Source organism: Neocloeon triangulifer, unplaced genomic scaffold, assembly GCF_031216515.1.
Source record: "Neocloeon triangulifer isolate White Clay Creek 2 clone unplaced genomic scaffold, ASM3121651v1 ptg000017l, whole genome shotgun sequence".
In the NCBI taxonomy this organism is placed as follows: domain Eukaryota; kingdom Metazoa; phylum Arthropoda; class Insecta; order Ephemeroptera; family Baetidae; genus Neocloeon; species Neocloeon triangulifer.
In genome coordinates, this window is record NW_026775559.1 from 4,444,577 (window position 1) to 4,459,791 (window position 15,215).

General features: G+C 35.9%; 1 protein-coding gene across 4 annotated transcripts in view; it reads left to right on the plus strand.

Annotated features, from left to right (window-relative positions):
• The window catches only part of LOC132203041 (ly6/PLAUR domain-containing protein 6-like), a 90,357-nt gene that overhangs the window by 43,950 nt on the left and 31,192 nt on the right, over positions 1 to 15,215 (plus strand). For 2 of the 4 annotated variants that reach the window (XM_059630470.1, XM_059630471.1), the window contains one exon: positions 7,250 to 7,291. The exons of the other annotated variants lie outside the window; for them this stretch is intronic. The gene's annotated coding sequence lies outside the window, so the exon portion shown is untranslated. The remainder of the gene's footprint in view (positions 1 to 7,249; positions 7,292 to 15,215) is intronic. 4 annotated transcript variants of the gene reach the window in all.

The following is a 15,215-nucleotide window of genomic DNA, read 5'->3' on the forward strand; positions in this document are numbered from 1 at the left end:
GACAAAAACTTGTTACAGTTTAAATTATCTTGGATGAGGGTATAAGACTGTGGAGTGCTTTTCACTGACAATGTTTTACTGCAACGATGACGCCCTTCTTAATTGCATTAATTGAAATAAGTAATGAACGCACACAAAGCTTCAAAGGACATTATAATGGGAATGTGCAAATGAGAAGAAGTTGCTCTGCTCGTTCTTATTTAAAAATTCAGATGCAATTAAGCGCGAGCACAAGTGAGTGTGCACAAGAGCAATTGCAAAGCACCTCAAACAGAAAAAGAAGAAAAAGTTGCTCTCGAAATGCAACTTGTTAGCGTCGAACGTGTTCTTTATGCATTTGAAAGTCTCTCTCGTTCGCGGTCCATGTACTCCTCTATTACTGCGCCTCTTTGCATACTTGGTGCTCACTCTTGCATTTGTTTGTGTGCGGCGAGTGAGACAGGAAGTCTCTTTTTTCTCTTTTGTAAAGCGCCGGCAGACTTTTTGCCAGAGAAAATAACCCGTCTCTGTTGTTGCTGCACCAAACTCTAAAGCCGAAAGGGTCTCTCTCTCGCTTCAGACAGACAATCCATCTGAAGCTTTTTTGCTCGCTTTGCAGAGCTTTTAAAATCGCGCGCGCACGATATGGGAACTCACTCACTCGTCCGTCAGCTCTCTCCGAAAACAGAGGAGCTCATTCCGTTGGGAAACAAACTGCCTAGGGAATAAAAAAAAATCGAATCGAATCTCAAGTGACGTGTAATTTTGTTGTGCGATCATGCAGACCGCAGTGTTGTGAAGAACGGCACCTCGAGCGATGCTGACACGGGGAATTAATCACCGTGTTGGGAAAATGGGGTAAAAAGAGCGGTTTGATAGAATTCCCATATCATCTGGTTTAATCTTGTTTTTGCAATGTTCATTTTGGGCGATATCTCCGAGAAGGCTTTCAGTTAAAATCACATTTAACATGGTGCCTGATGAAGCTCATAATATAAGGGAAATTTTTCTATCTTTGCACTTTAAAATTGAATAATATTTAGTCTAAGAAATAGTTTATTATTTTAATTTCGTGGTATTTTTATGTATAATTTAAAAAAAATTTACGCCATAAAAACAAAAGAAAGTAACTACAAATAGATCTTGTTTCATTTTGAAATTATATATTATTATTAATGTTATTGTTTATTCTTCACAAATCAAGTCAAATAAATACAAATATGATCAAAATTGTAATTTATCTCATTTAAGTATCTTAATTTAGCGGAAATTCATGTTAATGAAAATAAATAAATTTATTCGTAATTCAAAAAATATGATAACATTTCTTTATATTAATCTATGACTTCAAGGTCATTAGAAATTTGAAATAAAGTTTGATTGTAGCAAAAAATTGTTTTGTGTATTTAACCTTTTCTTCAGCTTTTCTTATTATCCTGTAAATTAATTTGAAATTACAGGCAAAAGAATTTAAATTAGAAAACTTACTTGAACATGCTTTTGAATTAAAAAATAAACGTGGCAAGCTCATTGCACATACAAGTGGGAAGCTTAACAAGGAATATATGTACCTTTCAGCATCCCACTGTGAATTGGAAAACTTTGATCTAATCAGCACACCGTGTACGAGAGAGCGCAGACAAAGTTGAGCCGCAGAGCACTCGGAAGGGTAATAATTAATTGGCGCGGTAACTGAATTGCGCGCTGATGATGAGAGATGATGGAAATTGGTGCGAACTCTGACGGGCGCCCGCACTCGTCGTGTGTCCCGCCCGCACTTCCATATTCCACGAAACGTGCTGCCGCTGCGAATGCACACGACGTGCAAAATCGAGCGACGAAATTAGGCTGTGCGGTTTTCTTTTGCGCGCCACGAGTTAAATTGAGCGAATGCAATTACGGGCAAAAATGAATCCAACGGTCGGAAGGAAGGCGAATTTCGCGCGTCTCTTCCTCTCTGTGGCCGGAATTTTAATTAAAAAAGAGCGCGGTCGTGCCGCAAAACGACTCCTCTCACCTGCCCAGCCTACGATTCCGATTTCTTATCGCGATCAAATATAATGTGATCCCCATTATCCTGCGCACCATTTCCGTCTATTGCTGCGGAGAGATGCTGCAAAAATCCCGTGCGGCAGGTCTGGTTTTGAATTCCAATGAAATCGTGCTCCGGCTAATGGTCCTCTCGCACACACAATGTCTGCGGATAAATTGTTCCCAAGAGCTTTCGTAGCTAACAGTTTTGCATAGAATTAAAATGGGTGCAGTTCATTGTCAGGCAGGTCGAGTTTTTCAATACACGTTTTTCATCCTGTTGAGCTGAATAATATTTTCTTACAAAGTGGTTGTTGCTCCTATTGAGAATGGGAATTGTTAACAAGGAGACCTTGCTAAAATCAAAATGAATGGAATCAAAATTTATCGCTGGCTATTTGCAATATAAAATTAATATAAGAGGCGTTTCAATAATAATTTACTTATTCAGAAGCAATTTCATAATATTCCTCCTAGTTTTAAATTCTTTGATTATTTTTTAAGTTTAATCACTTCATGTTATTTTTTTTTTTTAGTTTTTAAAGTGTTTTCTGTTTATGACGTTGAAAACATATGTAAAGTAGAACAAAATTAAAGCACGCCTTGCCAGCGTTTTTTTTCCAACTATTTGCAAAAAAAATTAAAAATGACTTGATAACTTTTTCATACATACAATAATTATTTAAAGTATCAAAAGTATTCGAAAGCTTTTAAAATTTGGAATAAATTAATTAATGTAATCTAAAGTAATAAAATAACAATGGAAGCATATAACAAGAAACGTCTTCATCTAAATAGAAATTTATAACTTCTTTGATTATATTAATTAGCTGAGTCATTTTTTCTCCTTCCTTTACGAGTCATTTTATATTAATACATTTGAATACAAGCTTCAAACGCTTCAAACTGTTGCAAAATTCTTGTTAGTTAATTGAAGTACTCCCACATTTCAACACGTTTTAACATCCGGCATCTTTTCCGCAACGTTCTGAAAAATTATTTGACGAAGTCAAGATCTTGCTTCTACTTTTGCGCAGCGCCTCGAGGGCGCGGAAACACACACTGCAGGCAATTTCCTCGATAGCAAACAGCACACCAGCTCTTTGCATAACCCCTCGGGGTGCATGCGTGTGTTTTATCTCGCGCCATTACATTTATTATAACGCCGAATTTCCAGCTGCCGGCGCAATAATTACAATAATAATTTTCACAAAACACCATCTCTGCCGCTCCACTCGCGCGCGCGCTCCTCTCAACGTGAAACTTTTGGCGACGAAAAGATGCATCTGCGGGCAAAGATTATTCGCCAGCGTGCTGACTTGGCAAGTCTTAAGTGCTCACAAAGCTCCATGCGAGAGTTCAAATCCGGCGCGCACCTCCAACTTGAGCCGTTTGGACACCAACCGTTTCAAATGGAAATTTATTTGCAAACTTTGCACCCCGTGTTGAGTTCATTAAATGCGAAAATTCCTCCTTCTCGTGCGGTCGAATCGCTCTTTGAAGACCAATGAGTTTCGAAAGGGTCGCCCGAATTGCTTTTCGAGAATTCCAAACGCATGAATCGGACCGTTTAATTTTGCCAGAGTCGAAACTACTAAAAGGACTGGAAACGTGGTACACGATTAATTTGAGTTTCAAAGTCTTCCACTGGTCCCTTTGTTTCTGGATTTTTCTTTCATTTGAAAAATGAGTAAGAGGGTTCACTCGAGTGCCGCCCTCGCGGCCTAATTTATCGCCGAGTCGTAAAATGTGCGTGCGCGTTTATTATTTTGATTACGCACCGGGCTGCTCCATAAAAGAATCCTTTGAGATAAGACCGAGAGCCTACTCGTATTCATATTAACCTGGCAGAGAAAGCTCATATTAACCTGGCAGAGAAAGCAATAATAAATTTAACGATCGCAAACTTGCAGGTCGAGATTAATGACTTTGCACACGGAATAAACATTCCTGGCGCTAACAAGCACACTGCCAGACTCCCCCATCTCCTCTAGTTGGTTTGATAGAGATTAGAATGGAATGATATCAATGCCTAATTATATAAGCAATTTACAAAAAAAGTTTCAATTGTTAAAAGAATAAATCATGTACTTAATATAAAATAACAACCAATAAAATATCTAACATTATAAACTTTTTATAAATAATATTTTTATTTAAAAATTACAATAAATGATTTAATTTTTTTTTTACTTTTTAATTAACAATTTAGTACCTTGATTTTTATGAGTAGATTATAATTATTGGAAATGTTAAAAGCAAAAATTAATATATTGTTGTGATTCTCAGAATAGCATTATTCTAATTGTGTCTTCAAAAGATGAAAATATCTTAAAAATATTGCTGCATGTCAATCATTAATTTAGGAAAATGAAATTTCTATGTTATCAATCATTAAACATTAAATCTTGGGAGTATAATTGCACTTGAGCATGTACACCAAAAAGATAAAAATGAATATTGTTATAATTGTCAATTTTGATTTTTTATAATTATCTACAGCCCTCTCGCTCCCCATGCTTTACATATTGGAACAATTTCAATGCCCATAGGGTCAAATTTATTGTGCCTACTGGAGAGATTAGCTACGGTCATAATATCAAAGACACCCCAAATTCACTTGCGGCCAGAATTTTTGCTCCGACATATTTTTTTATGAAAAGAATCACACAAAGAACTGCGTTTTTTTCTTTTGTTTTTTAACACAACTGTGCGACTTTTCATTGACTCATAAAATTGCAATTTTATGAACCAAAATGCGGCGCTCGTGTGTATTTTTGCTCCAACTCTGTTCTGTGAGCGAAACAAGAGAAGTCGGTCGCCAAAAAGCCTCCCTGACATAAATAAAGAGCAGCAGCGGAAAAAGCGGGCGCGCGGGCAAAAATATACTACACGCCGTCGGCCACTTTGTCTTTTCATTTGGACATCGTAAAAGCAGAGCAGGCTGATGATTCCACTGAAACTTCTGTTTGGACAAAAAAAAACGCTATGATTCCGCGAAATGAATGAAAAACATACAACATGCGTGGCAGCAGCCTCTTTATTAGAGCCTTGTTCTTGTCCACATTTTCCCAGTTTGATACCCGGTGGAGTTCAACTGCTGCCCCGCAATCATGCAAGCAATTTTTCTCTTTTTTGTTGTTTCAAAAGCAAAAAGTGGAATCGGATACTATGGAAAGCAAAATTTTGAAAGTTGGTAGAAATGTAGTAGTATTGCTCTTTTTATTTGCAGATTTCACAGAATTTTTGTGATTAATTATACAAAATTTTATAATTGCTTGATTTTATCGGATTGAAATCAGTTTTTTAAAATTAATAAATTAGATCACTTGATTATTATATTACACTTTATCATGCACAAATCTCCTGAAAAATTCAAATTCATCCATATAATTCTAAGTTAATAAATAAAATTAAAAATTAACCTTTCTCTGCTTTAATGGTGGCTATAAAAAAAGTCAAATTTTAACTTATTTGTTTTTTCTAAAAAAAAACTTTTATCAATTTTATTTGAAGCAACAAATAACAAGATTTTGAAAAAGTAGCAGCTTTTGACATGGTACATCTCCAACCCTCATCGCATACCACAAAATATATGGAAGGAAATTCCTCTCAGCCATCTCGCATGATGGAAAATTTTCGCTGTGCACTCGTCCCTGTATGTGTGATCGAACGAACGTTCCCAAAGAATTTTCATCATCGCCATCGCACACGGATAATTGAGCCTGGATGGAAAAGAGTTTCTGTGCAATGCTCGCAATTTCTCTCTCCGGTGTATTGGAAAAGTAATTCTGCTCTTCCTCTTGCATATTTCATACATGCGAAATTAAAACGGAAACATCAGCGAGCTGTACGGCTTACAAACACACAAAACTCATTTCCACTAGTCATTAATAGGCGGGGAAAAATGGCTGCTGACTCAAAAAGCCGTTTGTGAATTGATTTACGACCTGTTGTATGCAAATGTAATAAATTTTTCAAGTCGCATTCCGCGGCGAGAGGAGCTCCTTGGGAGATATTTTGGACGCGTTTCGAGTTAATGAACGGCAATTATGGCCTGATAAAATTATAAATCAATTTTTCTTTCCTACCCGCACGCCACACGTGTGATTATTAGACACTGGCCTTCGGTTTCTCAAATCTCTCACTGCTCTGTTATTATTTTTCTCTCCTAGGCGCGCATTTGCGGTTGATAAATATTTATTAAGTCATACTGGCGAACGCGGCGTAATCAATAAAGCCATAAAATTACCAGCCACGGCGAACGGCGCAAATTTCGTATTTTCGGCCCAGGCTCTTTGATATTAATAATGAGCCCAGATTCTCTTTTTTGTGACTTGTTTAAAAAACGAGCAAGCAGCTCCACGCCTCTGGGTGTATTTTATTATTCCAGAGCGAATATAAAGAGTGAAGCTTCAGATTATTTGTGGTTTTTACAAGAGCTTAAAAAATTAAAAATAAATCAGCTTTGTATTAAAAATGTTGCTCTAAAATACATGTACATAAGCAAAGTTAAACATTGTCTTGTTAGCAATTCTCTTTATAGAGATTCTTTAAAAAAAGAACAATAATATTGATTTAAAAATTACATTATGTGAAAAAAAATCAAACCTTCTCCTTTAGAGGTTGCCTAAATTTTTTCATTTCCCTCTTCTCACCAAAACTTATTATGTTACCCATTTGCTTTTGTTCGTGAATTTTCAATTCTTTAGGATTCTACGTTTATAAAAAAAATCTTTTACAACTAAATTTAATTACTTGTACTGGAAGAGATCCTTTTAAATTTGACTGATAGCGCATAGTTTTTTTTACATGGGTATACTGTTCTTTGCATTACTTAATTTTTTATAGGGTGACAAGTATTTCTTGCTTATTTTTATTATGTAATAGAGCCACTTTCTAAAATATATTAAGTCTAATATTTTATTCGTCTCCATTACTTTAGTCTCTGCAAAAGGCCAGACAAAATGAACATAATGCTTCAATTTATATTTTTTTCAAAAACGATATAATCTCAAATCCACTCAATTCAAAGTTTTAAATTAAATCAAAGTTAATTTAGAGGCCAAATTTTATGTCGCTCAAGGAAGTATTATTTGTTTTTAAAACAGAATAAGATTCCAATGCTAAGGATATTTTATTCGTCAAGCTAAATCTCAGTGTTGAGATTTTAAATCTCTCTTCCCTCTTGTAATCTTTCTTGAATGTGGTTTTAACGTACAGGTTATTTATGTTGCAGGGCCAGGTTCGACGCTCATTCGCAGTAACTTATCCCGTAAAGGTAAGCAAGAGGCAATTATCATTTTCGAATTATACGCGCCGTCAGGTTTATATAAAAACACGCTTTTGCGGTGTTGTGGGAAAACTGCCAAACTGTTCGAATAAATTTGCACAGCAATTGCCGAAAACACGGGAGAGGAGGGAAAAATGGTCATCGATTTCAACTTATTTCCATTATTCACGAGATGTAACAAAATACAATGAAGACAATACTTGTCGATTGAGGCGGCGCGTGGGATCCTTTTTCTTAAAACACGCCATAGGGCATCCCAAATTGAAGCCGAATCAGATCCGATGGCCGGAAAACAACGCGTAAATGCTCTAAACACAACGAGCATAAAAAGGGAAGACCACCGAGGAGTTGCCGAGGATTCATTCTGCTGCGACATTCGGAACAAAAAGGTAGCCACAATTAGCGAACAGTTGGAAAGTTTGTTTTGCTTCATAATTATGATCTCGTTGACGACGAATCAGCCCCACGGATTTTTATTCGGACCGCAAAATTAGCAGGAATTTTTAATTGCTCCACCGCAGGATGATTTTCATCTGTGGTTGCGCGGTCCATTCCGGTTTTTAAATTGATTAGGGCACGCACGTTTTGGAGAAGGTATTTGTTGTCAAAAGCCTTTTTTATGATGGAGAGGTGCAGAAGCTCGGGGATCTGACAGCGACAAAAGATGGATTGCTTCTCTTACAGCGAGCGCCACTTTGGCAGGGAACACGTGTAACGTGCAATTTCGGCAAGTGCTGCCACATTTTGAATGATTACTGATTTTTTCCATCAATTTAATGCCAATGAAGGATAATATTTATTACCAAATTACATAGTAAAAGTTAATAATTAAAAATATAAAATGTTAAAAATATATTTTACATTTATAGAGTACTGTTTTATTTTTTATTAAATAAAGTTTACTGTGTTAAACATTTTAAAATTTATTTTAGTTATAATTAAATAATTTATTTTTTAGTTTTTTATGGTTTAAAATAAACATCAAATGTTTAATCTTGTTTTACCTTGTTAAAAGTTAACATTTTTTTATAATTTAACAAATGAATGCCCCCAATTTTGTTTTTTGTGTATAATCATTTTACAATTATTTGATCCTTGATAATTTTCCGGCCCTGTTAACTATATTACAAAATGTAATGATCGTATAAATTGATCAATTTGTAATTCATTTTTACAATTAGTTAAAAAATATTTGATAAATTTATATAATAATTAATATTGAGAAGCTAAGAGATTTAAATTATAATTTTGAGTTAATAAAATGTGTATTAGACACAAACTTGTATATTGTTTCACGAAATAACTATTTACAATGCACAAGATTTTCTCAAAACATTTTAGGAACTAAAAGTTGTACCTGGTGCAGTATCAAACTATCAGAGAAATTATAAGCTCGTGCTCACACGCAATGTGTGGCGATATCTTTTTGTTTACAAGCAACCAGAGAAGCATCGACTAAAATCGTTCTCGCTGCTGGGCTATTAAAACAAAATTATAGTCCGGCACTAAAAGCTCAAAGATGTGTTAAGAGAGGAGAGAAAATCATTCAAAACCTTAAGGTTAATGAACATTTTATTCCCCCACCCGGATCAATGCCTTCTTCCTCTGGAACGAATTTAGTAAAACTTTTTCGGAACAATCTTGTTAATTCGTGGACCATTTCTAATTTGCACAAAGAGCCGGAATTGCGGTTTTGCGGAGGCACAGAGCAAAACGTGTTCAGAGACAAACGCGCTTACTATTAGAAAAGGCAGTTTTAGCTCTCTTTCCGGAATGACCCTACAAAGTGAGCAGGAGGTAAAAGGTAGTGTGCGTGTTTAAAAGCCCTTTCCAGGCAATAACAGAGGAATTCCTAGTGCACTTCCCAGCACGGGGCTAATATGGGAAATGAACGAGAAAAGCGGTCTCAGGGGCGTCGTTTCCAACCTCCGAAGCGGCGCCAGTTCGAAAAATCTATAACCCTGTCGGTGAAATTTATATATGTTAGCGCGAATAGCAAAAGATTTAAGAATTTGAACCAAAAAAATTTCGCAAAATGTTTACTCTGGAGCGTTCGGAATTTCCAAATGAGTGGAAAATGGCAAGGATAAATGGAACATAATTCCCAATTTTCTGTTTGCGGTTGTTTGCCTGTCACTCATCTGCAACGGCAGCAAATTAATTTATATACGATTGTCGATCAATTTCAATCCGACCGCGAGATATTTGAATAACAATCAATCCAAACACACGTGAGTCGTGTCTAACTGAGCGTGAAATCGACTTCCTCCTGATCCATTTGTTAATTTATTATTCTCCAAAGGATCGATTTTGTGCCCCGTCATCACTTCTCTATAAACGCACTTTTCCTGCATCACCTTATGAGAAAGGCACAGACCGCAGCACTCCCTTATTGCGGTCAGAGATACATCGAAATATGTATTAGGCGTGTGTTTATTAATTTTTGTTTTATCGAAACACATCTCCTGACTTTGAATTTAAATTTATATAAACACGTTGATTCGGCTAAGAGAGAACAAGCGTCTCATTTCTTCAGTAACATTCGTACGAAGATTATAAATAATTCTGAGATGAATTGCCGCTGGTGTTGAAACCTGTAGCTCGTCCCCCTTAATTCTCGTCATCAACGCGTGAAACTTGCGAATTTATCTTTGTCGAATTTTTTCTCTGCCACACAGTTGCGCAATTTGCAGCTTTTTCATCAATTATTCATGCCCGGCAAATCTACATGAAAGAAGTCGCAAACCCACACATACACGCGGGAATGAGTGGAGACAGTGTGTCTACCTTTATTCTTATTTCTTCGCACTGCATCGTTGCACAAGATGAGATGAGTTTTTTTTTTTTTTTTTTGTATACTATCCAGCAGGGGACCGACATTGAATAACCCTTTGCGGCAGTCAGCACTTTTCTCGTCCTGCCGACGCTTGTCTCTCTCGCCTTTTCTTCCCGAACATCTTCACATAGGCGTGACTTCACCGCAATTCCCATCACGACTTTTGGGCTTTGTTTCAACATTTTGCTCAAATATTTTTTTTCGTTTCATTGCCTTAAACTTGCGAGATATTTGATTTTTGTAAGCTTTTTTAAATATTTCAACTTAAATTAAATTGAATATTAAGAGATAATTATGTGAGATGCGAATCCTAGTGAGAGCCTAGTTCAAAAATACTGAAATAAAAAATTGAAAAACTAAAAATGCTATCTAATTAATCTGTTTTTCTTTTAAATATTTCTTTCTTTAATCAGAAAAATTTCCCAAATAGATCATCAATAGGTATGAAATTTGTTTCTATGACAAATAACTATTATTTTATACAAGCATTTGTATAAATTACATTCGAAGAAAAATCCTACCCATCAGATGAAACTTAAAAATATTTAACACTGTTGCTCTCGCACAATAAAAAGCAGCCGGGCCGCAAATAAAAACTACAAAAATACGCGCCTGCCGCCTGAGTGATGTTGACGCAAATGACCCTTAATTTCTCCCGGACACATTTCATCTTTCATACTGCGCTGACCGGTCATCGTTTTTTTTTTGTGCGCGCCACAGACGCGCAGCTATTACATTTTTTTGATAAGAAAACCCTTTTTAATGAGTGCCATTAGACCGACTGGAAAGTATCGAGTTTTGTCTCCTTGCATAGTGGAAAGAAAATGGACTGATATTTTTTTCATCGTCCCACGATTGACGCAGTCTTGATTTATTCTTTGAAAATGCAAGACTGTTGGAATAAATTATTGTCAGCTGCTTTATTAACGAGCAAAGTCGACAAGTCGGAATTACAAAATGCATCTTCGGCGCTGCTGCTGCAAGTGTGGCGTTTTTTTGTTACAAGAAGACGTGTCGAGTGTCATTAAAAGGGATAAGTCGAATTAAAACATGAGCGGCCGAGTGTTTTCCGAACGAGGCTGTAGCGAGCGGCTTTGGGATATTAATCAGAACTGCATTCTGTACAAAAACTATACCAACGTCGATCGATGCCCTGCTGCTTGTTAAGTCGTTAATTACGGGGATTAAAAAGACTTTAATTAACTCAAAGCCGACGCCAGCAGTTTTTTCCTCTCTAAAACTTTTGATGAAAGATCTGTTGGAGTAAATTGTCACTTTTTTATAACATTTTTTGTATTTTTCCTCCTTTTAAAATGAAATTGCTGCAATTATTTTTGTGCAACAAGATAAATTGTGAGAATTTTGTTAGCATGCGCGAGAGAAGTTTCGCATTTTCTTCAGTGACGGCTCTTAAATCAGATTAATGAGATGTGTGTGTCAAAAAACAAGTCTTGCTGTGTTGCGAGAGAGCGCAGGAGAGAAGCTCTGTGGAGGAGATAAAAATAATGTCCGACACGAGCGGACCTCGTGGGGGTCTTGACTTTAGAAAAATGACTTTGAAATGAAGAGTCGATTGGCGCTGAATAAAAAGGAAAAGCGACGATTCCTCACTAATGAGCTGCCGACTGGAGCTCATTTTCACGCGAGCATCAAAAAATTTTGCTCATTGAATTTCGCTAGAACCCCGCTGGTCATGATTTATCCGAATATTTTCATTTTCCCCAAAATTCATGTTGTTAATTTTACTAGAGAGGCTAATTTAGAAGTAATTTTCATATTTCAAGTCAAAACATCCATGAAATTAATTTATGGATAGAGGAACTCTCCGCTGTCAGCGTTTTTGCGAATAATATTAAATTAATGATGGAACTCTTGGGCTTTTTTATTCCGTCAACGATCAAAGACACGGCGAAATTCCACGCGAGATTTTATCTCCCGGGACAAACCTAATTATATTGGCGAGCAGATACAAAGAGAGCGACTTTTACGGCCCATATAAGATCCATAACTTGAGAGAAGCCTGAATTCGGCCTGATCAATATATATTCTTTGTTTCAGGCGCAGCGCAATTCCTGCCATAAATTTCCCGAGAAGCAATTTCTTCTTCCAATATGGGAAAGGGGCACCATTAAGCGCCAAATACATTATATGGGTTTTTATAGTATGATATTATTTTCGCAATATAAAGACATCTCACTCTCAAGTGGGGCTTGAAAATACACTACAAGAAATTTGGTAGAATTTGTTTGGCCAGGATAAAGTTTAAAAATCCGTTTATTTAACACACACAAAAATTTGATGACGTTTAGAAAAAATAATGTTGAAAAGAGCAAACGTATCTAAACCAGTTTTAAGGGTTAATATTTGTATTCTCAGAAAAAATTTATACTTTATACTATACCTTCATAATTAAAAAAATGCAATCATTTGTTTGAAACAATTTTTAATATGAGATATTAAGTTTTTTCCAAAGGCTTACAATAGAGATTGTGAAAAAATAAACAACACACATCTATTTCTAGCAAATGTTTTAGAAAAATTGTAATGAATATTTTTATTTTTTTCTTATCCTTACATTTTAAAAGTTATTCATTTAATATTCTGCTAATTTCATGAGTTTCCCAACATTTATGTATTCAAGTTAATTCCATCAAAATCCGTTCTGAGCTTATTCGTTTTAGTTTTTATTTTTTATTGTTTTTTTAACTAAGCCAATTATAAGTATAAATAGTTTATTGTGGAAATTTTTTATTCTGATTAAAATTCCTGTTTTCCTGATAACAATGCCCTGAAATTTAATTATCATATGAGTGCAGACTTAATTAATTCGGCTTTTTGCGTTCCCCGTCCGAAAATTGGTCCCTCTCTTGCTAATGTTTGCACTCGCAATTTTCCACCGCGTCGCCTTTAAAGAAATTATTTTCAGTGGAGTGCTTCTTTTGACGGGCCGCGTCGACGATGCAAAACAGTTTCTCTTTTATTATTTTTTGCGTCTTCAAATGAAATTATTCCAACAGGCGAGTTTTTTCTTCCCATTTTTTGCACTTGACAAAATTTGCTTGGATATCTCGCTGGCATTATCTTATTATTGCCTCAGCTGCTTTTTATATTATTGCATTCCACGCACACGCCGCCTCCGATTTACAAAAAAAATAAAAGCGAGTCGCTTCAGAAGGAGAAGTGAAGCCGTGCAGCAAAAACGCAGGCGGTGCCCAATGGGAATTTATTTCGCTGTGTGCAAAAATTGCTCCGAATTAAGCGCAAATTTTACGACTTCTGCGCTCTCCCCCCACCGCTGTGTTAATTTTGTCTCTTTTCACGACCTGGGTGGGACTTTTTAATTCTGGTTTATCAGCGAGAGAGCGACTGAATAATTCGCGCAGCACTCAAGGATAAATAAGAAAAAAGTGGTGGCCAAACTTCTTACTCGCTCTGGCCATCTTTCCCGAACACCGAATTGCTTTAGACCGCGATATTTGAGATATTTGCATAAATTTTGTGCTCCTGGAAACATGAGAAGCGCTTCAAAATCGTTATAAATTACGCATGGCCCTCCGCACGTTAATGCTTCCCACTTCGGAGTAAATTGTCTTGGGAATGGCGACTGCTAGAAAAGCGGCAGCCATCTCATAAAATTTCTTTCGCAACTTGCACACACACACACACACACACACACACTTGACGCTTTTTAATGGTGATTGCACTCAACGGCAATTAGTTTAATGAGCGACTCTGACACAAATAATTAGGTGCATCGCCGTAGAGTCACATTCTTATTGCACAAAAAACAAGTATTTGCGGGTTTCTCTTCTTCAAAAATGTTGGAAAAAGATAAAAGTTACAAAGAAAAGATCCGTCTGAATTTTCTAGGAATTTTCTTGTGAAATTAATTAAATGTATTGTTCTTTAGAAACAATCAACTTCTGGGTTTCAAACGACCACTGTGAATGCCATTTTTATTTCCATTAACATAACTAAATTTAAAAAAAAGAATTCTTGATCCATAATTATTTTGATTTTTTCTACCGACAAATTCGTCTTCCAGGCATAGTTACAATTCTACCAGACCGGTGAAGTAGATCATAATATTTATTTAGTTTATCATTAATTAACTATCTTTGACTGTTTAAAAAAATTTATCCAAATCTAAATTTAACTAAAGCTTCAAAAACTCTGTAATCTTCTTGATCCTTTTGATTTCTTGATCGTTGTTTATTTTTGTATCTCTGTCCAGTAGCGCACCCATCGCTGTACAATAAACACTTTCATTTTCATTCATTAAGTAATTGTAAAATATTTCAGGTTGAAGTCAAGAGAATGCCTTGCACTTGCATATTGTGCTGTATTTAAGACAGGAATGTGTTGAAAAAATCAAGCCCCGTTCAGTTTTAGTTTTGGTTTAAATTTTTTATCAATATATCAAAAAATTCATTTCCCCATATTCACAGGTTCAGATCCCTTATAGACTATATAAAAAAATATTAACTTATTTTTAATCCCTATTGCTAGAAGTTAAGTGAAAAATATAGGTAAACTTTAGAAATTATAACACGTTTTGATTTTTTAGCTATTTTCATTCAAATAAAAAGAGGCATTGTTGACCAATTCCATTGATTGGCTGCATTAGTGAACTGCACGCATAGTGGTTGGTGGTGTAATTTTTGTGCTGACAAAGCTGATTCCACTCGGTGCGTCAAAATGCGAAATCGAATGAAAGTGCGTAACTGCGTCGCATTTTGCACTACGAGCTTTTTGTTTTTCCTCCTCTCTGCAAATAAATTTCGCGACAGACGGAACACCTATTTTGTTTTTATTGGTCTGTAAACTTGGAAAACGCTGACGTCTGTTTTGCGCGTATCCAGAAAATGAAGCCAAACTTTCCTGACAAAACTGCCGCTCCCTTCGTTTTCTTTTGCTGATTTCATGAACAAGTTATGAGAAACTGTCACAATCTCTCTATAGTATTAATGAAATTTTGAAGAGACGGAAAACTTTTTTGGACAACAAAAAACAAAAATTTGCTTATTCGAGCTGAACTTTGGGTCTTCCACACCGTGAGTTTGTTAACTTTGGATG